Here is a 7,261-nt window from a genome sequence, read left to right on the forward strand (position 1 = left end):
CACAGTAAGACAGACAGACAGAAAACTGGTGAATACACATGGTGGTGGTGTGCTGTGGAGTCGGTTCCGACTCATAGTGACCCAGTATAGGGTTTCCGAGGCTGTAAATCTTTACTGGAGCAGAAAGCCTCATTTTTCTCCCGCGGAGAGGCTGGTAGTTTTGAACTGCTGACCTTAAGATTTATAGCATTGGAAACTCTATGGTGGTGATCAGCTCTGTCCTATGTTTGGTAGCAGTGTTGGTCCCAACTCATAGTGGCCCTATATAGGATTTCTAAGGCTGGAAATCTTTATAGAAGCAAAAAGCCTCATCTTTCTCCTGTAGAGGAACTGGTAGGTTCGAACTGTTGACCTTGTGGTTAACAGCCCAGCTTGTAATTCACTGTTACCAGGGCTGCTTTCTCTGTCCTATACTGTTGTTGTTAAGTGACTTCGAGTTGGTTTTGATACATCGCCACCCTGTATAGGGTTTCCATGGAGAGGCTGGTGGATTTGAATTACCAATCTTGTGGTTCAAACGGACCTTAAGGCCCAGAGCTTATCTTACAGCACCATGGGAAATGATTCAATAGCAATGAGAGAAAAAAATTCCCTTGCTGGGCAAACATTTGTTGTAGCGGACACCCCAGATTTATTTCAAAATAGTTACTTTTTACTTTTTTCCTGAACACGTTTAAAAATCGTTACATTTCTCCTCTCTCTTGCCAGATAGAAGGGATTTTCCTCCCATTTTTACCTAGAGAACCTGGCAGAGGTCCTGGAGGTAGGCCCATGAAACTATGAAGCTCTTCCTTGGATGGACCCCCAAGCATTTTTCACTCTCCACGTAGTCCATCTTCTGACTCTGAAGTTACCAGTTATATTTTCCTACTGTTACTGCCGGAGTCCTGGTGTGCCGCTGTGGGTAAATACGCCAGACTGCAAAGCCGCCTGAACTGCAAGGTCAGCGGTTCAAGCTCACCAGCAGCTCTTCGGAAACCCTATACTGGGTCGCTATGGTCGCTATGGGTCGGAATCGACTCGACGGTACTTAACAACAACTACCTTGTTATTCCTGGTGTGGCACTGTAGGATAAGCACTGGACTGCAAACCACAAAATCGGCTGTTCAAATCCACCAGTTGCTCCTTGGAAATCCTATACAGGGTTTCTATGACTTGATGGCACTTAACACAATTACTGTGTTAGGGTAAAGGAACAGTAGGAAAATAACTGGGGCAGCGGAAAAGATATTGGGAACAATAGAAAAATAACTGGGGCAGCGGAAAAAATATTGGGAACAATAGGAAAATAACTGGGGCAGCGGAAAAAATATTGGGAACAGATCAATAAAACCATAAAACAAACCTCCACATACCAAGAACAGAGGAGTAGAATGTGGACAAGAGAAACTATCTCCTTGTCAGGCAGGCAGACAGGATATGAGATAAAATGGAAAAAAAGAACACACAAAAAAACTCCTGATCTGTGTGTAAGCCCTCGCTCCCTATTAAACTCCCCAGCCGGGGCTGTTAACCATCAACTGCATATTAACCTCCCTCTAAGGAATTTTCAAGGAGCTCTGGTAGCATAGTGGTTACGAATCGGGTTGCGAACCACAAAGTCAGCAGTTCGAAACTACCAGCTGTTCCGCGGGAGAAAGATGAGGCTTTCTGCTCCAGTAAAGATTTACAGCCTCGGAAACCCGTACAGGGTCGCTATGAGTCAGAACTGACACCAGCTTTCAGGGGGTTATGTCAAGTATCCCAGATGCCTCCACAACCAAATCCATCTTGAAATCTTAGACTCCTCGGTGGATACCAGATGAGAATGCAAGCATGAGAGAAACTAGAGATGGCAGTGACCCTACTGGAGCGGAATTTCACCAACAGGAAACTCTGACTCCTTTTTGAAGGAAAGATTCTCTCCCTATAAATCCATGTCAGGCTGTAAACTTGGTGAGATGCTACTGCTTTTGGCATGTCTCGCCTGCAGGTGTTCTTTCTCGGACAAACCTCTTTTACACTATATTTCATGACAGTCTAGTCTTCTGTAGCCAGACCCAGAAACAACTGGAGTCCTGGGATGGTGCTGTAGGATAAATATTGGACTGGTAACCACAAGGTCTGTGGTTCAAATCCACCAGTTGCTTCTTGGAAACCCTGTACTGGATAGCTATGAGTCAAAACCGACTCACCGGCACATAACACCACCACCACCTAGTGACTGGCTCTAGCAGCTTCTCCTTCAGGTAAGCTGATCTCTGTCCTCTAAAGTAACCTTGGAGTTGGTGATTTGTCCTGTGATCTCAAGTTTCTAATGAATCTAAGAAAAATTGTTGATTTTTAGTTAGTTCAATCATTTTTTTCTATGAGTCTGGAAGTTACCATTTTTCCAGCTCCTTAAGGTTTTTTTTCTTACATACTCAAAAATTTCCCCCCAAAATAAATTATACACCAGCAATCCTTGACCTCACCTGCTTCTTCAGATAACACAATCTTAGGGAAGAAAAAAGTATCTGAGCAGTTTCACCTATTTGTATTTCTCTTCTCCCTTGGATTTGAGTAATGTTTCCTTAAAAAAATGTTGAGCTGTTCAAAAGATTTCTACAAATTAATGTCTCAGTACCAATCTCTTGCTAGCTAACAAATTTCCTCTTTTGGCAAGAAGTGGTTAGTTTAAGAATTGCTTACTCTCTGCCCTTTTCTCTTTCCTTTCAGTTCATACATAATTAAAGTAAATGTGGACTCTGCTAGTCTATTTAAGTGCCTTTGTGGTATTTAAGAGGAGAGGAGAGAGAATTAGCATTTAATGACAAATTATTAGGCCCATGGCTAAATCTCAAACTTTATTATGCACCAAAATTATGTAGGGATCTATTTAAAAGGCAAATTTTAGCTCAGTAGGTAAGGGCTTTAGAAGGAAAGGGCTGACTTCCGCCATTTCTATTAAGATGGTGTCCATGCTACTGGTCGTAGTCCCATACTTGTCTCAATGGAGCCTCAGTTACAGATAAGAACTCAGACTGGAGAGACCTGTTGTGTGCTTGTTGTTGTGGTTTTTAGGTGCCATTGGATTGGTTCCGACTTAGAGAAACCTTATGCACAATAGAAAGAAACGCTGCTTGAGCCTTACAATCGTTAATCTTAAACCCATTGCTGCTGCCACTGTGTCAATTCATCTCATTGGGGTTCTTATTCTTATTCGCTGACCTTCTATTTTACCTAGCACGATATCCTTCTCTGAAGCTATTGAAAATGCCATTGCTTGGGTCAGGTATACTTTAGTCCTCAAACTGACATCTTTGCTTTTGAACACTTTAAATAGGTTTCATTCAGCAGACTGGCTGAATGCAATATGTCGTTTGATTTTTTTTCACGGCTGCTTCCACGAGTGCTAATAGTGGAAACAAGCAAAATGAAGTTTTTGACAACTTCAATCTTTTCTCCATTTATTATGATGTCATTTTCTTGGTCCAGTGATGAGGACTTTTGTTTTCTTTCCCCTGTCAGCATTCAAAACAATAGTGGCATAACTTCTAGCATCTCAGCAACATGCACGCCACCACTGTGAGACAAACTGACCAATAAGAGCCACCCTATAGCCAGAGTAGGACTGCTGGTAGCAATTCTGAGGTGGAACTGACTTGATGGCACTTATGACAACTATCTTTACCTAAGTAAATTGCCAGGTGTTTTCCCCCAGAGAATGGTGGCTGGTGGATTCACACCACAACCTTTCAGTTTGTTGTCATCCATTTAGCCTTTGAGCCACAAGGGCTCTGCAGCTTGTCAGTATTTAAATCCAAACTTCTCAGATTTCAAAAGAAGTAGAACAGGCTGCCCCCTATTCATGATCTTTCCCGCTCCACAACCAAATAACCCCAAACCAAACCCACTGCCATCAGTCAAATCGGAACCATCACCTATTAATTTGGTTAGGGCACTCAGTAAAAGACCCTTCTTGGTTTTTGGTCTTCCTGAATGTGGCCATCTGCCCCACTGAAATGTAGTCAGGAAGATTCAGTGCTGGTGAGACCACTTCAGATCCACACAAATCCTTATCCCAACTTGCTGTTGACTTGGTTTGTCAACAGTAGAAAAAAAAAATAACGTTTACGTTACAAAAACTGAATTGACTCTGTTGTTCTTTAGAGTAGGGACGTTCTGTGCTTTTATTTCAAGGACTTTTTTAAAGTAAAGATCTTTTTTTCAACAACATTTTTACCCATGGAAAAATTTTGTGTTTGTGTTATAATTTTTTGAGAATGGTACCAAGTATCTTTTAAGTATTTCATGATATGGAAAAATTTTGCGTTTGTGTTATAATTTTTTGAGAATGGCACCAAGTATCTTTTAAGTATTTCATGATATATAAAAAAGAAAACTTTCTTGGGAGTGCCTTGTTTTTTTGTTCCTCCAAAAATTCATGCTGTAGAAAGTTCAAATCCATAACCAGGCTTTCTTTCATTCTTGTTGTTATTGTTAGGCGCTGTTGAGTCGATTCTGACTCATATTGACCTTGTACACAACAGAATGTAACATTGTGTGGTCCTGCACCAACCTCACAAATGTTGCTGCCACTATGTCAGTGCATCTGATTAGGAATCTTCCTCTTTTTCGCTGACCCTCCAGTTTACCAAGCATGGTGTCATTCTCCTCCTGATAGCATATCTGAAGCATGAGAAATGAAATCTTGCCACCTTTTCTTGAGAAATGCTAAGAATGTTCTTCACTTTTGGTGTTCTAATTCCAGATCTTTAAAATTGCTTTATAATACTATGTCTTTTCGGGCTGCCTTGAAATTTTTTCTGTTTGGCTCCTGTACTTCCTCATTTGCCTTAGCATCTCTATGCCCAAGAAAGTTTCAGAATCTCCTCTGACATCCATTTATTTTCTTTCCTGTCTTTTTAGTCACCTTTTGCTTTCGTTCTGTATGATGTTTTTAATTTCATTTCACTATTCTTCTGGTCTTCATCCATTAATGTCTCACGCATCAAGTCTATTCTTGAGATGGTCTCTAGATTCAGGTAGCATATGCTCAAGGTCATATTTTGGCTTTCATGAACTTGTTTTTACTGTTTTTAGTTTCAACTTGAACTTTCACATTAGCAATTGATGGTCTGCCTCTGGCTTGGTTTGAGCGTTTCTACCATTTTTTTACCACAGTTGGAGTCAATTTGATTTCTGTTATTCTATCTGGTGAGGTCCATGTGTAGACTCTTTTATGTTCTTTAAAAAAGGTATTTGCAATGAATAAATCACTGATTTTGTAAAATTCTGTCATGTGATCTCCAGCATCATTTCTGTCACGTAGGCCAAATTTTTCCAACTATTGATCCTTCCTTTTTGTTTCCTCACCAGTAATTATCAAGGCATCTTGATTGCATTGCATCTTGACTGCAATTTCAGACTGAAGAAGTTAGTAGATTTCTTCAAATTCATCAACACTGGCTCTAGGAGTTGGTGTATAAATTTGAATAATAATGGTATTAATAGGTCTTCCTTGCAGGTGTATGGATGTTTTGCTATCACAGTACTTCATGATAGGTCTGGAAATGTTCTTTTTGATGATAAATATGAAGTCATTTCTCTTTAATTTGTCTTCCCTGCTTTGTAAACCATATGATTTTCAGATTCCAAATGACCAATACTAGTCCATTTTGTGGTGCTGTGGGTTAACATGCTGAACTACAAGGTCAGTTTGAACCGCCAGGCAGGCAGTTCAAGCTCACCAGATACTCCTCGGAAACCCTAAACAGGGTCACTGTGGGTCAGAACTGACTCAACAATGCTTAAAACAGGAAGTCCATTTTAGTTCACTAATGCCTAGGATACTGTTCATTATGTGTTCTATTTTACATGTGACAACTTCCATTTCTCCTGACTTCCATATTCCAATTATTAATGAATGCTTGTTGCTGCTTCTCCTCATTTTGAGTTGTGCCCCATCAGCACATGAAGGTCATGGACGCTTACTGCATTCACATCATTACCATCATCTCATTGTGATTTGAGCAGACAGCTCTTTCCCAGTGGTATTTTGAGTGGTTTTCCCCATGAGAAGGTCATCTTCTGGTACTAGACTAACAATGTTCAGCTGCTCTGCATAAGATTTTCAGTGGCTAAACATTCAGAAGTCATCTACCTCTCCGACTTCATAGTGTGTCTTAATCTGGAAGCTCTGCTAAAAGCTGTCCATCATGAATGACCCTGCTGGTGTTTTAAATTCAAACGGTATAGTTTCCAGCATTGCAGTAAGACATAAGCCACCACTGTACGACAACCTGAAAGATGAGTAGTGGTTTATTACACTACCTTTCTCAAGTCAAATATAACATTTTGGCTTTCAGTTGGCGTCGAGTAAAGAAAGTAGATTAGGAATGCCTTTTTACTCTTCAGTCTCATCCTGATGTGGCGCTGTAAGATAAGCACTGGAAGGGCAACAGTTCAAACTCATCAGTTGCTCCTCAGAAACCCTATATAATAAGGTAGCTATGAGTCTGAACTGACTTGATGGCTTAATTTGCACATACTCAATCTCATCCAAAAATCATTGTTGTTATTGTTAAGTGCTATTTAGTCAGTGTGACTTTTAATGACCCTGTATAGAAATTGTCAGGATGTAAATCTCTACAGCATCAAAAGCCTCATCTTTCTCCTAGAGGTGGATGGTTAGATGGAACCATCAAACTTCTTGTTCAGTAGGCTGCTAATCTCATGGTCAGCTGTTGGAAACTACCAGCTGTTCCGTGGGAGAAAGATGAGGCTTTCTGCTCTCGTAAAGATTTATGGCCTCAGAAATCCTGTACAGGGTCGCTATGAGTTGGAACCGACTCCACGGCACATAACCACAACAACAACTTATCCTACAGGCCCACCATGCAAATGTCTTTATTAGCAGGGGGAAAAAAAATCAATCCCTGTATAACAAATCATATCCTCAAAAATTAATGCCATAGAGTTTCTACTCTCATCCCGCACCAGTGCAGACCATGTGGTTGGGAGTCATGCCAGTGTGAGTTGGGAGCTGGTTGTACTGCTTTGGTGTGCCTCTTTGGTGCCTGGATTTCGATGGGCTTGGTTCCATACATATAAAACACGCAAAACCACCAGGCCAGCATTTAACTGTCATCCTGTCCCCAGCTGTCCTGTGGTCTTGATGGACACTAAAACCAGCTCCATCAAGGACTCCCACAGACTACTTCTGAATTGAGTGACCTGAATACAGAGAACACAGAGGCCCATAGGAACTCCCTCAGGGCCCGGAACTCTACTGTCACA

The sequence above is a fragment of the Chrysochloris asiatica genome, unplaced genomic scaffold (assembly GCF_000296735.1).
Source record: "Chrysochloris asiatica unplaced genomic scaffold, ChrAsi1.0 scaffold00029, whole genome shotgun sequence".
NCBI lineage: Eukaryota > Metazoa > Chordata > Mammalia > Afrosoricida > Chrysochloridae > Chrysochloris > Chrysochloris asiatica.